The 16,833-nt window shown below is 38.8% G+C and overlaps 1 long non-coding RNA gene across 1 annotated transcript; it reads right to left on the minus strand.

Annotated features, from left to right (window-relative positions):
• Positions 1–1,041: 1,041 nt before the first annotated feature.
• On the minus strand, positions 1,042–9,085 carry LOC149111018 (uncharacterized). The gene is made up of 2 exons (XR_016208189.1): positions 8,253–9,085; positions 1,042–1,443 (listed from the first exon to the last, which is right to left on the minus strand). It is a non-coding gene; the product is annotated as an uncharacterized LOC149111018 (long non-coding RNA).
• Between the last annotated feature and the right edge of the window lie 7,748 nt (positions 9,086–16,833).

Genomic DNA, 16,833 nt, shown 5'->3' on the forward strand with positions numbered 1-16,833 from the left:
TCCAGTGAGAATTCTTTAATGGTTCTCACAGATTCAGTTCGCCTGTTTCGGTTCGACAAAATCAACCGTCGTTTACGTCTTTATTGTACCATTAGCCGATCATCGTCAGTAAATTGTACAGTATATCTTTCTTTAAATCTGGAATATTACTGCAACAGCCGATAGCACCTCTAGAAGGCGTTTCTGCGCACTTTTCGAATGTGTATTGCACAATCCTGAAGGAAATGAGAGGACGTGAGATATCGAACCTTCCTGGGTAGACGTCACAAGAGCCGCTGGACCCATTCTCCTCAAACTCGGTCGCGAAACAAAATGGCGGTGTTTTGGAGCTATTTTCGAGATTTCGTCGGGGCACAGAAAATGGAGGATTTCACGGAATCCAAAAATTTTTTCGCAGAACTATTTCAAATAACAAGTACATTCGTTTTAGCGAAAAAAATTTTGGGGTTAGGTGCACTTTAATATTCTAGATACCTTTGATACCTTTGATACCCTTGATACCCTTAATATTCTAGATACCTTTGATACCTTTGATACCCACGATACGCTTAATATTCTAGATACCTTTGATACCCTCGATACTCTCGATACCCTTAATATTCTAGATACCTTTGATACTCTCGATACCCTCAATAACCTTAATATTCTAGATACCTTTAATACCCTCGATACCCTCGATACCCTCGATACCTTCGATACCCTCGATACCCTCGATATCCTCGATACCCTCGATACCCTTAATATTCTAGATACCTTTGATACCCACGATACTCTAGTTACTCTAGACACCCTTGATACTCTCGATACTCTCGATAGCCTTGATACCCACGATACTCTGGTTACTCTAGATACCCTTGATACCCTCGATACGCTAGATACTCTAGCTGCTCTAAATACCCTTGATACTCTAGATACTCTAGCAACTCTAGATTTTCTATGTACTTTTTCTAGACTCTTTTAGTGTCTGTTCTTCTTTCATCCCCTCTCTTTTTTTTATTTCTCGCACTCTTTCTTTCTGTCTTTTTTTATGTTCTCTTTCCCTTTCCTTCTGTCACTCTTTCCTTCAATATCTTTCTTTCTCCGTTGCTCTGTATTTCCCTCCCTTTTCTTTGTCTCTCTCTTTCTATCTTCTCTCTGTCTCTAGCTTTCAATTTAATTAATAATTTTAATAATTTAATAATAGATCTATAAAAAACAAAGGAAAAGCAATTAACTTAAAATTAATCCACATAACACCTATCAACCAATCACAACGCTCCTTACGAGAGCTGCTACATGCCTCAATTTTAATACTTACATTAAAGGATAATTTTTTTACACTATAAAGACCAATTTAAAAAAAGAAGCCAGAGACGGAATGCCCATTTTGTCATGTTTCCTGCTGGACAGATGCAAAGCTTCTCAACCACATCTTTCATGCTCACAAGTCCAACAATATATCTTCTAAAAGAGCAAGACATGATGATATAGTAAGTTATTTGGCATGCTTAGTTTGAAATAGTTGCAAAACCTATAGGTCTTTCAATATATAGCATCAGCAATAAAACTATTTTGATATGAAAGAAGAGGCGGATAGAACCCCTTCGCGCTACAGAAATCTAATCTTTTTTTTTTTTCAGGCTCTATGAGGTTTTTTTTTTATTGCAATATCTTACATTACATTACATACAAAAATTACCTACTACTTACAATGTCAACGTAACTTACAATTAACGATAATAACAAAACTTACAATACTAACATTATTTACGATTTTAATAACTTACATTACAATAATATCTTACATTACAATTTGTTAATATCTTTCATGTAACTGAAGGGTTAGCTACAATAGGAGGCGTTCTCACATATTAATTTGTGACTTAGATTTATGTTTCTCGATTTTAATTTTGTTTGTCAACATCGCCAAGAAAGCATCGAAATAAAACGCTTCTTCTTTTCTCGAGGCATTATATAAATAATATTTGGCTATAATAATGCAGAGGTTTAAACCAAGACGACGAGGGAAGTTATCTGTCACGCCATATATTATTTCATTTTTATCGAGAGTGATCCTATCCCCGGTTTTGGAGCTCCACCAATTAGTAAAGAGAGACCAAAAATGCTGAGCTTCAGAACAGGTAACAAAAAGGAGGGTTAACGTTTGTCTTTCTCCACAGAGGTGACATTTATCATGTTCCTTTAATGGATCTCTAAAAAGTGTCGAATTTGTGGGTAGAATGTGATGAATTATTTTGTATTGGGAAATGGCGAGTCTAGTGTCTTTTGTAACATTAAAGGGAAGGCTATAAATGAGTTGTATTTTATGTTCTTTTAGACTGGCTTCTTTCATCCTTCGTTCAGCTGTAGGCGTAACGAATTTACTCTTAACAAAGAATTTAGTTGCTGATCGGCAAGAGAGTTTATCTAAAGATATCTTATCCTTCTCAGAACGTTTTTCCAAGGGTTCAGTAACATTTCCTTTGAGAATATTGATCCATTTTTGAGGGACTGCGTGGCATAGACCGAAATAGTTTAAGAAGTTTGTGTTAATTTTGAACTTGCTACGGAATTCCTCAAAAGTTAGGAATCTGTTACCTTGAAAAAAGTCTTCAATTTTAGTTAATCCAGCATCGTGCCATTTTTTGTAATAAATGGAATATCCTTCTATCTTTATGTGATGATTGTTCCAAACTATTTCATTCAGTACCTGCTTTTTGGTATTAGGAGTACTGCAGTTAATTTTTTGCCAGGCGCACAGAGTTTCTTTGTAGAAATCAATCGGTATATCAACTTTAAGTAGCTTTAAAACAAAATTACACTGCAGAAGAAACAGACCACCAACTGGTTGTAGATAGGAAAGAGAGATATGACTCCAACTTGCGGTTCCATTGCTGTCACTTAATCTTCTTACCCAAACAACTTTAAGCGCTTCATTGATTATTTGAAAATCCGGCATGTCTAGCCTTCCCTGCTCTTTCGGCCCTATCATTGTTCTGTATTTAATTTTAGCTTTCTTATTCCATACAAATTGCGTAATTGCTTGATTTACCATGGCGATGAATTTTGTTGGAAAAGTTAGGACAGATGTATTATAAACGAGTTTGGAAATCGCTAAGGATTTTAGAATCGTTATGCGACCATAAAGTGTAAGGTTTCTAGGATACCACAAGTTAAGCAGGCTTTTCATTTTGATTAGTTTCTGTTCAAAATTCTTATTGTAAACAATTTCATCATTATACGAGAAATTAATTCCCAGTGCGAGTATAGAGTTAGCTGGCCAAGCAATTCCCAGGGATTTTGCTGTGTTTTTGCGGCTTGCGCCTAACCACATTCCTTCAGTTTTACTTTTATTTATTTCTAGGCCAGAACATTCTTGAAAGTTTGTCAAAAGTTTGAATAAATTTGTTGCAGATTTCGTGTCAGAAACAAAGGCAGTTGTATCATCAGCGTACTGGGACAATTTAAATTCTTTGTCATGAATTTTTATTCCTTTGATGGTGTTGTCATTTCTAATGGCGTTAGCTAAAATTTCCGCGCGTAGAACAAAGAGAGAGCCTGAGAGCGGACAACCTTGACGGTCACCCCTTTCGAGTTTGAAAAACTCAGATGCGAATCCATTGTTATTAAAACGGCTGGAGCAATCGGTGTAAAAAGTTCTACTCCACTTTTGAATGCATGGGCCAAAGTTAAAAACTTGCAGCGCCCTGAAGAGGAAGTTCCAATACACCGTATCGAATGTTTTTTTTAAAATCAATAAAAATGGCCAAACCAGGTATACTTTCTAGTTCTGTTACCTTCATGATGTCTGTGATTAGCCTTATATTTTGACCGATGTACCGGCCTTTGACATATCCGGTTTGGTCTTCATTGACAATGATTGGAAGAACACTTGAAATCCTGTGTCTATAACTTTGGTAGCGATTTTGTAATCAACATTGAGTAAGTTTAAGGGTCTCCAGTTTTCAAGGAATGACTTGTCTTTCCTTTTTTTGGTATCACCTTGATAATGCCCTGTTTCTGCGTTATGTTCAGTTGTCCGTGTTCATATGGGTAGTTGAGACTTTGTACCATTTCTTCTCCTAGCAAAGACCAGAACCGCAGATAAAATTCTACAGAAAGGCCATCTGTTCCTGGGGTTTTATTTTTGGAACACTGTTTTAATATGAGAAAGCACTCCTCGTTGAGAAGCGGACGCTCAAGTTCCTCTTGTTGAGTTGCATCGAGTTTAGCAATATTTGAATTTTCAAAGAATAGTTCATAATTCGAGTCGTTACCGTGCGCCGCAGTATATAGGTTTTTATAGAAAATTTTTCCTTGTTCTTAGATTGTTTTAGGATCGTTGATCTCCTTATCGTCGTTTGTTTTAAGCTTTGAAATGTGAGATTTACAATGTTGTCTTTTTTCCATATTCAGAAAATATTTAGTGTTTTTTTCGCCATTTTCATGCCAACGTGTCCTGCTTCTTATTATAGCACCTTTTGTTCTGTATTCAGCTATCGCATTATATTCTGCTCTGAGACGGTAAAATTTTGATATGTTTTCTTTTGTTCTGTCAGTCTTAAGCTGGTTCATCAAATGATCAATTTGTTGTTGGAGGTGCTTTTCGGTATTGCAGCGTTCCCTGTTTTTTCGTTTTGTATATTGAACACAGAAACCTCTCACCTCCATTTTAATCATGTCCCAGTATAGGCCTTTGTCATCCAAATAATCGTGTTTTGTTTTGAATTCCGGTATCTTACTCGATAGATCCTGTACAAACCTTTCATCACTTAAAAGAGAGTTATTTATCTTCCGAAAACCTGGACCTCGTTGAACATACTCTTTTGATTGCAGGTGAAGAGTTATTGCAGAATGATCTGATATTGTTGAGGTGACGATTCCGGAATCTGTCGCAAGCGCTGACAATTCTTTTGAAACCAGCCAATAATCTAGCCTGCATTGCACTTTCAACGAGTTATTGGGCCATGTGTATTGTGATGTTCTGGGGTGTTGTGATCTCCACACATCTTGGAGGTCAAAATTCGTGCACAAGTTTTTAATTTTGCTAATTACTGTCTTTTTTCTCTCAGTTGAAGTTCCGCCAATTTTATCCAAAGGTGCTAGAGCGCAATTGAAATCGCCTCCAAGAACAATTTGCATATCAGCGTGCCTCTGAGACTGTCACTGAGCTTTGAGAAGAATGTAATTTGACTGTCATTGTCATTTGGGCTGTAAATGTTACAAAACAAAAATGTAGACTCAAATATGGAAGCTTCTAGTAGTAAATATCTCCCGTTTTTGTCAGCTTCAGAGCTCCCTATGCGTACATCCAGTTTGGGGTTAAAGAGAATTGCAACACCTTTTGAATGATTTGTTCCGTGACTGTAAATGATGTTCCCTCCCCATTCAGATTTCCATATCGCTTCAACAGTTTGTGTTCAGTAAGTTTCTTGCAGGAATATTACGTCAAATTTATAATTATGAAGCCACCTAAACAACTGTCGTCTTTTTCGTGCTTGGTTTAAACCTCTAGCATTAAGTGAGCAAAAAGATGCTCTAAACGGGGTTGTCATATTCAAATCTTAAGAATGGCTGACTGTTAGGACCGAGAAACGCCGGTCAACCTCCCATTTGACAAATCGCTCATATTTTGCCTAAAGATACCCTTAGGTGACCTAATTCTAAAAATCATATTTAAAGGTTCCAGCGAATTTTTATTTTTCAGAAATTCGCGAAAATTTGAAAGCGCGGTCAAAGTGTGGTTTTTCGTGTAATGAAATGACCGAAATAAGGTGCGAGGACGAAGCGCTGCTTAAGTCTTAAAATAAACTCAATTGACTTCAAACTTCACACAAATGTGGAACAACCACTCTAATTTATTCCTCGCTTTAAACTAATCTCAGATATGTTGATATGGTGGTTTTACGAACCATTTTAAAAACAACTATGAAGCGTGTGAAAAATAACAGCAAATTATAGGTCATGTTTAACAGCATAAAAATGCATCTGGTACCTCACTTTCCGATTATTTTACTTTACAGCCTTAAAATATCATTATTAAAGATATACCATGCCAAGTTTCATGCTCGAACTCGCAGTATTTCCCTTTGTGAAAAACGAAAATCTATGTCAATGTGTTGGGCGCAAATAACACAATAATTATGCACGAACCAGAGACAAATCAATTTCAATGGCGAAAGTAAAAGGCTATCATTAATTAGAATCCCGTCAATTCACTGCTATCAGGAGAAACATAATGTCCACTGCATAAAAACTGTTTGCAGACGTTTTCGAACCATTGCGCGTTAACTTTGTTTAATTTCGTGTCCGCCGTCATGTCTAGTTTGTCATCGCGTGTATTTCCTTAATGTCAACAACACGTGAATGGTTGTCATAACAAACGCAAGAGATTTCCTGGAACCTTAATGTTTTCGATTCACCAAAACGCTTTAAGTTCGTTAAGACACAATAATGGGTCAACTTGGAATGCTTTTTAGCATCAAGGACGTTAAAGGACTGTAAATTAATCGAGTTGAAATATCTTGAAGCAAATCAAAATCGCGCCCTTATTCTAATTTGGTAAACAGCCGATCTCCGTTCAAGTTCAAGAAGTCGAGAGGTTAATCCGGCAATGTATTACCGGTACAACAACAAAATCAAACCGAGGTCATCAAAAGTGTAAGTTTAAAAGTGTAGTGGCAAGTTCCAAATAAATTTCGCCTATATAAATTGGAAACAAGATGTGAAACGGTCGGACCCGAAACAAATAAACAAAATAATAATACGACTAATTTAACCCGAAAATGTTACAGAAAACATACCTAAAAGCCGTCGATTCCCCTCGATACCACTCCGCATTACCTTAAAGAGCCCAAGCTTTCTGCTGTAAGAATCAGGGGCCTCATGAATCTGTATTTATTATATCGGCAACCATGCTGCGTGGCTGATATTCGAGACTCAGTAAAAGTTGTCACACAACCGTACGAGCAGCCCAGTCACGCTTTCACTGCTCTTGCGCAAATGTTCAACAATTCGCAGTTAACATAAACCGACTACAAGTTTAAAGTTGTGACAGTAGATTGAAATGCGCTTTGTTAAAGCTGTCCTATCGAAGAACAATTATTTCTTGTTTTTGAATGGCTCTTAGTTGTAGCTACAGTCGGGGAGGGGGGAGAGGGTATTCCCGGAAATTTCGGATATCTGTATGCCGTGGAAGATTAAGTGGTCTCCAGCTCTTAACGCCAACACTGAAACACTAGATGATTCTCGAAGTATCACAGGGGTCACTAAGCTAAATAATTTTGAGTGTAGCTCCGATGAGTCAATTAACCGTTGGCGCGCATATTGCATTGACCGTGGACAGGTGGAAAAACAGTTAAACCGGAAAAGCCTGTTGCACATTGTAATTTAGCGTTGTCCAACACGCAGTCGGTCTGGTTGTAATGTTAATCGTATTTGAGAGAATCTCAAGTTTTCTTTCGACACATACTGGGGTGACATACTGCTAGATGGGCGTGGCCGGGAGCCACGAGTCAAGTCAGTCAACTCGCCATGCTTAACCGAGAAGAGTGACTGCGACCTTAACATCAGTGCCATTATCAACGGGTGTGACCGAGGAAGCGTCTGCTGAGGTTTCCATAGATTGTAACCATACACGGTAGGGGTGTATTGATGTCTTCAAGGCCGCTGCATTCGTGTCTTTTATAGGCTGTCTACTTTAGAGAGGCACTTGTCGCTGGAGAAATGTACTCAGTCCCTCGGTTAAGCATGGCGAGTTGACTGATTGACTCGTGGCTCCCGGCCACGCCCATCTAGCAGTAAAATTGGTAGATGGGCCATTGGTAGATGAGCCATTGGTAGATGTAAATTAGTATAATAAATTGGTTTGAATAAAATTGGAGAATTTTTGCGGTGATGACAAAACCACCGGTGTAACTAGCATTAGAATTTGGCTATATAAATTATTATAAAATCTTCTGTAGTTGGCTGTAAGACGGAATCTTTTAAACGTAATTGGGTACTCGTTCTTGATATGTAAACGAAAATCGACACTGAAAAATAAAACCAACCTAAACACAAATAAATGAAAAGGCGCCAGCATAAATTTATCAAATTTGTACAGTTAAAGCCGCGAAAATTTAGGAAATTCTAGGGCAAAGCAATCAACGACGGCAAAGTTAGAATTTGGCACTTTTAACTACTTTACTAACAATTAGCAAAGGAGGCAAGGGAGTCTCAAGTATGCATATGACCTAAATGTAAACAACTCCCTTGAAAATGTGACACCTTACCGTGCAAGATGGATTCCCGAAGCTGTCTTGTGATTTAAATAAGATCAGATAGCGATTTTACGAAGACAAAACTTTTGCATAGAAAGGAAACTTCTCAGTTTCAGGTCCACGGTAAATTTGACCATTAATTACAAGTCTGTCCACGTTGAACGAGGCTGAAGCCTTTTCCCTCTTGGCCTTTCTTAGCACTGGTAGTAGCGCCTTCCTCATTTCATCTATTTCCTTGGGATAGTCATCTGCGACGCCGATCTTTTGTGACGATAGGTTTTTCCTGCAACACTGTAAATTTAGGACTGAACGGACACTTGAACTGACAACTGGGGGAATCTAACTCTTGGCGAGCACTGCTTGGCTGCGGGAACGGAAATTCGTCACGATTTCCTGGTACACGAGGATCTACTTCAATGGTCTTCACTACGGACGTCAAGGAAGAGACATAACTTGGTCCAACAGTAGTTTATTCTGCACTCTAACGTCGAGGGTGAAATTGACATACTCGGCGGAGTAGCCGCTGTAGAATCGTAACGATGTAGCCGATGTAATCGATGTAATCGATGTAATCGAAAATGCTTTACAAACGTACTTGCTTATATATCATCCTTTACACGACAAGTGTTTACAATATGCTAATTTAACTTCAAGTATACAATACGAGCGGAAAGTACTTAATTAAGATAGCGAATTCTAATCAACACCACGAGGCTTCCAAAATTAAAAATAGAGTGCTAGGATTAAAATTACACAGGCTGAGATTAAGATAGAACAAACTTAGGAAATTAAAAGCGAGATACTTAAATATGAATTGGTGAATTGGTGTTACCGACAGCAAGGAAAAATTATCCTATGAATAGCAAGCATTAAAACTCCATTAGTGAAAAGTAGTTCAGCTGGCTAACTTCCGAGAAAACTAATAAAACTTCGTTAGTGAAAAGTAGTTCAGCTGGCTAGTTTCTGAGGGAACGGAAGGTATATTTCAATAATAAAAAGAAACTCAAATGACCCGATAACGAACTACTTGTCTTCTAAATGAAAGTTAGTGAAACAGCGTTGCACACGCTCAGGTATACAAAGAATCGGCAAAGTACAATGAAGAACAAAACTTAAGATCTCTAGCTGTTAACTGAAAAGAGGCTACTGTCGGTTTTTTTTCCTATAATTTTCCAAATAATAAAGAAATGCCTGTGCAACGGCGAATTTTCTCATAACACTTTAACTCAGGGTCGATATTCTTCACGTGCTTAAATATACGGCCCTTATCTTTGTAAAAACTCAGCTTGGCTATAATAGGTCTTGGTCTATTCGTTGGTGTCCTTGCTGAACGTTTAGTTGGCATGCGGTGTACTCTTTCGAATTTTAAATTCGCCACGTCTTCCTTCGGCACTTTGAGCTCGTTGACAAGAAGAAGTTTTACGATCCTCTCTGTTTCGTACGGGTTACTTTCAGCTTCTGCTTCTCGCACTCCAAAGAATTTAATGTTACTTCGCCTTGACTGAGCTTCAATTTTAATGTTGCGTATGGTCTGCATCTGGAGATCTTGCTGGACATTAATTACAACATGTCTGTGGAGTTATTTAGTTCGGCTCTCATTTCATTCTGGTTGTTTCGCAAATCGTTTACTTCGTCTGTCGCCCATTGTAATGATTTCTTTAGCTCTGTATTTTCTTCCTTTAGCTTTGCTAACTGGGTCTTAAGGTCTTCAATTAGAGGACAAAGAGTCAAGAGCTTGTCAAGCTTCTGATTAATGTCTTCAAAGCGAACAGCGCTTGTCTGGTCGTCGTCTTGGTCAACTTGGTCGCCATGTTGACCGCAAATCGTGTCAGAATCGTTAGTTTCTTCGTCCGTTTTGGAGCTACTTCCTCTTTGACGTTTCCTACTTCTTCCTCTTTTGGGCTCATTAGGTTTTCCACTATCTTCAGGCATTTCAATGATTAGCTTCGGGAACGTGGTCACTTGTTACTCCGCCATTTCGAGGAGCAACGAAAAACACGTCCGACCACTAGCACGAAATAGTTGCGAAACCTATAGGCCTTTCAATATATAGCATCAGCAATAAAACTATTTTGATATGAAAGAAGAGGCGGATAGAACCCCTTCGCGCTACAGAAATCCAATCTATTTATTGTTTTATATTTTCACTACCAAAGACTTTTCTACAGGAATCTTTGTCTGTTATGATGAACGACAGTAGCTTAGAAAGCACACCAGAAACGTTCCTGGAAGGGCACTGTCTTTAAGATGACTGCTGCATTATGAATTTAGCTGCAATTACATTTTACTTAGAGCATGTTTGCATGATGATGATGATGATGGTGATGGTGATGGTGATGATGACACAGATCTGTTCAACTGAAATTTAAGAATTACAGTTGGCATTAGCCTCAGAATGAGCTGTAAATTTGTACTATGTAAAACATTTAGTGTTGAATAGAATCATATATGCAATAAAAAAGGACTAATTCACCAACAGTGAGACTTTGAATTCTTGGCCTCCATTGCATTTGTCTATTTTTGTGGACTAATATGCTGACTCTTTATGCAACATTCGGATTCCTTGTTTTGTTGAAGTGGATCACCACCACACTGCAAGCTGATGAGTAAAATGAGTGAACATAAAAGGTAATTCTGTTCAAAGCCTCGGTGTACTATTAGCATTTAGCAATAAATGCTTCTCCTTGTTCCAAATAGGTTGCAATTGCTCTTGTTCATAAGAGTCACCTAGTCTTCTTCATGTCGTGTTTTGTTACATAGACTTTGTGTGAGAAAAATGCTACATTTTCTCTATGCAGCATATTGCAATGTGACACTACACTGTAATGTCTGCCTCCCCACCCCCTCCTCCCTGAGAGGCTAAGGTCTCAAAGTGGAGTGAACATTGGTATATCAGCCCCTGTTGATACGTCTCAACCTTTTTTTCCTTGGTATTGTTCCAACTCCAGGTCACCCAAAATGGGAGAATGAAAGACATTGAGTGAAGTAACTTAAGTACACAAGTCACACCTTATTGATTTCATTTTTTAGATCATTTGTTTTATTTAATTTGCTGAGTTTGATTGTGTGTGTACCCTATTCAAGGGTTCCCCCAATTTACTGAATAAGCAGTTCCAGGAAACCATTCTTTTTGCTGTGTGATAAATACAGACCAGGTTAATTTACCTCAGTGTTGTCAATTATAGGGAGGAAGATATCAGTAACTGGAGAGAAAAGAGGGAGATTTCTTAATCCACTACTCTGGGATGATGTACCATTGGGTGATTCCAGAAAATATTAATACTATACCACGGGCGACATCTTGGAATTAAAGGGAGAGGGGGTTTCTTGGACTGGAATTCTGAAGGATGGGGGGGGGGGGGAAACGTAGTATGGAATTCCAAACGCATGGGGGGGGGGGGTTTCAGCGCTGATTTTCCAGAGGGGAAGATGACGAAAGCTTCGCTTGAAATCGCTGATCTGATAACTTTGGGTGTCTCGAAAACACAGACCTCGAAAACGCAGACCTCGAAAACACAGAAGTCGAAAACAGTCAGACCTCGAAAACGCAGACCTCAAAAACACACACTTTGAAAACGTTGTCTGTGCACTAATTGGGAAGCTTCGCTCCTTTATAAAATCAAAAGGAAAAAGACAATTTAAAAAAGCCCTAAACTATCATCGGGATCGGTTCAAGTTTATTAATAAATTGAGCTTACCCGAAATTTCCAAGATGGCGGACGCTTTGCGGATTTCCGACTCTCTCCTCTTCTCCCTTGATTGTAAGTACAGCTTTCGTTTGCAGAAAATCGAGCACAGACTAAGTTGGAATATCATCAGGTAAGGTATTTGTTCCCATTGGAAAATTAAGCAATGGGAGTAACGAAACAATGTTGGCAAATGAAGTAATGAACACCCTCGCAGGCGACAAGCACCATTCATCGACCGGAAGTCACACAAGTGATGAAATTTCGCGACGGAAAAAAATCGCAATTAGATTAGTTAATTATTTAAAGGAATCTTTAATTGATGTAGTTTTTTACAGGAGGGTTCTTTGGAACGCGATTGTCTTTTCTGTACAGGAACACAACATCAAGAAGGCCAATTAACCGCAACACATATTTATTGATGACACATTAATTTTTATTTATTTATTTTATTAATACTAAATGCTGGTAACAGGGATCTTAACGATAATATTTGTAGCTGGATAGTTGAACCAAAAGTCCACTTGCCAGCATTTTCTCGTTACTTTCATTGCTTAATTTACTAATGGCTACGAATACCTTACTTGATGATAGTCCAACTTATTCTATGCTCGATTTTCAGCAAACGAAAGCTGCACTTACAATCAAAGGAGATCCCCAACGCGTCCGCAATCTTGGAAATTTCGGGTAAGCTCAATTTACTAATAAACTTGAACCCGTCCCGATGATAGTTTTGGGCTTTTTTAAATCTTCTTTTTCCCATTGATTTTGTAAAGGAACGAAGCTTCTAAATGAGTACACAGACAACCTTTTCAAGGTCTGTGTTTTCGAGGTCTGTGTTTTCGAGGGGGCTGCGTTTTCGAGCCACCCGATAACTTTTCCAGTTTGTAAATCATCAAGCACGAACCGACCGCTTAAGCAGGATAAAGATCGATCATGCAGGTGCTAGCGATCACGCGGAAAAGTTAGCGGATGGATTGTGCGGCGAGCTCCACATCGAATATAAAACAAAATCCGAAATTCCGGAGGAGAGGAGAGGTTAAAGATTTTGGAATTTGGAGGGCATGGGGGGTAGAGCATTTGGAATTTGCGAAGGCAAGGGGGGGTTAAAATGTTCATGCCGCCCGTGATAGGGTATGGATATTTTCTGGAATCACCCATTACAAGAGGTTGATATGCTGCCGTGTGATATCGATGGGCACTGCCGCTATTCACTGCACTGCGAGCCTTCTCAGCTTATGTTCTCTAGTAAAGATGGACGACCGTGGAAACCATATATCTCATCCAGAAGAAAAGGATTTTATGGGATAAGAAGAGTTGCAGATTGTAAAGGTAGTAACCTACAGTGTCCATATTTCCAAGAATTTAACAACTTTAATACAGTACAGTTTGAGTCGTCAGGCCTCGAGCAAGTGTGTTCTTGTGGTGAGGTGGCTGATCACTATCCTCGTGAGGCTACGAAAATATGAGAATTTGAAGATGGCCATAATGCAACCACTGTTATTATTTATCATGAAGGATGAAGGGAAACACTCTTGCACTGCTGTGAGACCAAAATGATCCAACAAAGAATATTGAAACTCTTCTTCAAGAAAACAAACAACTAAAACCTGCCCAGATTCCAAATCAAGCCATCACAAGAACGATTGATGCGGACGACAACTGGGATGAGATTACAAACAAAGCACGGGAATGAAATGACCTGAGGAAAGTATCCCATTTAAAGCACGCTCTGAAAAGAAAAAAATTAATCCACATGGTCACAGTTTTGACGAAGTAACCAAATTGCGAGAAAAGTCACAGAAAAGGTTCTCATTTTTGTATATTCTTATATCAGTAGAGACATGAATCTGTCAAAACCTACTTACGTTTTTAAATCCAGTACGACTTCTCTCCACATTGCTCAAAATGTGGATCAATCAAAAGATCATTTCATGCGTGAAGAGTATCGTTTTTCTGATGGGATGCATGACCACTGCAATGGCCTTAAGACACTGACACTATGGCATACCACCGTTTACTACGTAAGTTGGTAACACTGGCGACTAGGGACTGCGAAAGTGAAAATAAAAACTGTATTTCTTTGTTTTGGACACTGCGGAACAACGCCCTTGTAGAGCTTTCTGGTATTCAAAACTACCATTTCAACCCAAAAGGGTGGTGCATGGACGAAGCAGGTGCTAGCTGTTCGGCAATTGAAAAAGTGTATGGTTGACAAGCATTGCCTAAGTGCATATAATGCGAATTTCACTTTGAAAGGTAAATATAGACCTCAGCATAAGGACCAAAACGGCAATTTCTTTCAGGTTGATGCCGTTTTTCGTTACTGTGTCAAGATTGACTGTGTCAAGAAGCGTTCACAAAGATCAGATCTCACTACTCCACCAAAAGAGATCATTTTCCCCGCTGATTTGAAGGTTACACCTGAAGACCTGGACGGTATGCAAAATTTGCCTGTAGTCTCTGTCTATAAAGATAAATGCATGTAACAAGTTGTGTTTATTTTAAACGTTAACTTTGCGTTCACGAAATTTAATTATGAACCATTAGCGTTCCACAACCAACCAAGAACAGTCACGATTCATGCCAGCATGCTTATTTGCTCTATGCTCATTTATGGACGAAAATAAGTAGTTCAGCCAAAAAGAACCAGACGAAAGTAGTACCAGCTTGCCTTGTTTTACACTGTATCGACGTCTGGATTTCTCAATAAAATGTTCTCTTTAGTATTGGTGTTGCCGTTAATTTTTCTGAATGCATCATTTCAAAAAAAGAAGGAAAAGCAGCTCTGAAAGTACGAAAGCCGAGGAGGGACTTCGGACTTCGGACTTCTGATTTCTGACTTCTGAGTTCCGACTTCCGACTTCCAACTTCAAAATTTAAAGGACCGATTTTCGACTTACAGCTTATTTACCTGGAGATCGAGTCCATTTTAATCAAATCAGAATCGTACAGACCCTTGTTCTTAGGCATCGTAGCTTGATTAAGAATGAGTTTGAATACAATGTTTATCACAATGTTTATCACCGCTGTTTGTGTTAAATTCTTAGCCAGATCGTCAGGTTTCAAGAGTACATACATAAGCTTGAGAACCGTACTTAAAGAAAGGAAGAGATCCAGCAACAAATCAACTACGAGCGACGCCTGGTCGAAATAAAAACTGGTTAGAGGGCCTTAGATGCCCAATCCATCTATTATAGCTTAAGAGTCCCTGTCCATAAAAATGGAAAATAACTCGGCAAGGGTCGAAAATTCGATTTCGCTCATATTTTCATGGTAGATAGGCTAGGGCATGACAAAAACTACTGGATAGTTTTTTTGGCAAAATATCCTTTTATTTCAAAGAAATATGCAAATTACCAAATTTCGTTAAAATCGTCATTTAACGCACCATTTTATTACACAAGTTTGAGAGCCTCGCATGCAAAACCACATCATTCTTCCGTCTTTAAAACACTCAACTATTTTTGTGCAATGTTTAAATGTGTACTGGGTTGATTTTAGGGAATGTTGCGTTGTCTTTTTGGGTGCAAAATAATTAATTTCGAAGACATGTATTTCATTCACTTAAAAGTACTTCGTGAAGATATTTAATTTTCACCATGTGCGAAACCTTCAAATGGATCAAGCTCCTGGTGGTTGAATCGCAGAAGGATGGTGTACAGACTCCTGTAAAAATTTCTTTCGGCAAATGATTGTGAGCGACGCGAGAGCTTTTCAAAGTACGTTAAAAAATGCAAATATTTGACCATCAGTCGTCAAATTTCAATTTACGGGTCAGACGTATATTTTAGCATGCGCCACATGACTTGACCTATGTTAAGTTGAAATAGACACTGAGCTGCTAATTTCGAAATGTTCTAACCTCATTTGCTGTAAAAGGCAGGTCCAAAGCCGATTTGACGTGTTTCTAGTCGATCTCTCACCATTCGTCGCTCATAAAGTTTGCTTTTGTTTACATAACGTCCGATGTACATCGCCATCTGTCAACTTATTTAACGGTCGAATACCATGAATCTGTGACCCTCTTTCGACACATATGATCACCACTGCATCTAAGTCAAAAACGGCTAAGTCATTTGTAGATAGTTGCTTGCTTTGCACTACACCAAACTATTACGTTTGATCATCATGGTTTGATGGCTTGAATCCTTGCTTGCAGCGGTTCCTTGTTCGTCACGCAATGCTGTCATCCCATTTTAGGGGGTAGGGGTAGGACAATTTCTATCCTAATACGTAAGGCTCCGTAAGACTTGGAATCACTGGGAGCACACAATCGTGTTCAGTAGGAAGAGATTGAATAAGGAAATGAAAAGAATGAATAGTTTACCATTGCCCCTGTAGTTATCTTTTACTCGACCACCGCTACCTACATGCCCTGCGTAATACTGTAACGCTAAACTCATACCTAGGTCTTTTCGCGCTATGCAATTATTTTTGGTTTACATGTAATACAGTGGGCTACCCTCGGGGAAATGGGTGGTGACCGCTTAATGGGGCTAGCCGCTTAAATAGAGGTTGGTGTACCTTGAATATTTAATTTTTCACTGTCGGGCTATAAATTTCCTGGTGAACATGGAGTCAATTCAAGACAATCATGATAGACGTGTGTTTGAATTATCACTCGTCATGCACCTTCAATTTCAGACTCTTATCTGCCCTCGCCCTTTCCAAAACAAAGTTCTTAAATTTTGGGTGGCCGCTTAATAGGGGTAAAGATAATAATGAAACCCTTATCGGAATGACCAAATGGTGGCCGCGCAGGTAACCGGTCAATAGGTGTTTTATTCACAATATTTTATTGACGATAATTTTGGACTGTATTGACGACAGTCCACCATTTTCTGTTACATACCAATGCCTCGGCACTAAGCAAACAAAATACGCCAAATAAAACGGCATGGCCA

Source organism: Orbicella faveolata, unplaced genomic scaffold, assembly GCF_042242905.1.
Source record: "Orbicella faveolata isolate gen_17 unplaced genomic scaffold, um_ofav_v1 contig_24, whole genome shotgun sequence".
NCBI classification, from domain to species: domain Eukaryota; kingdom Metazoa; phylum Cnidaria; class Anthozoa; order Scleractinia; family Merulinidae; genus Orbicella; species Orbicella faveolata.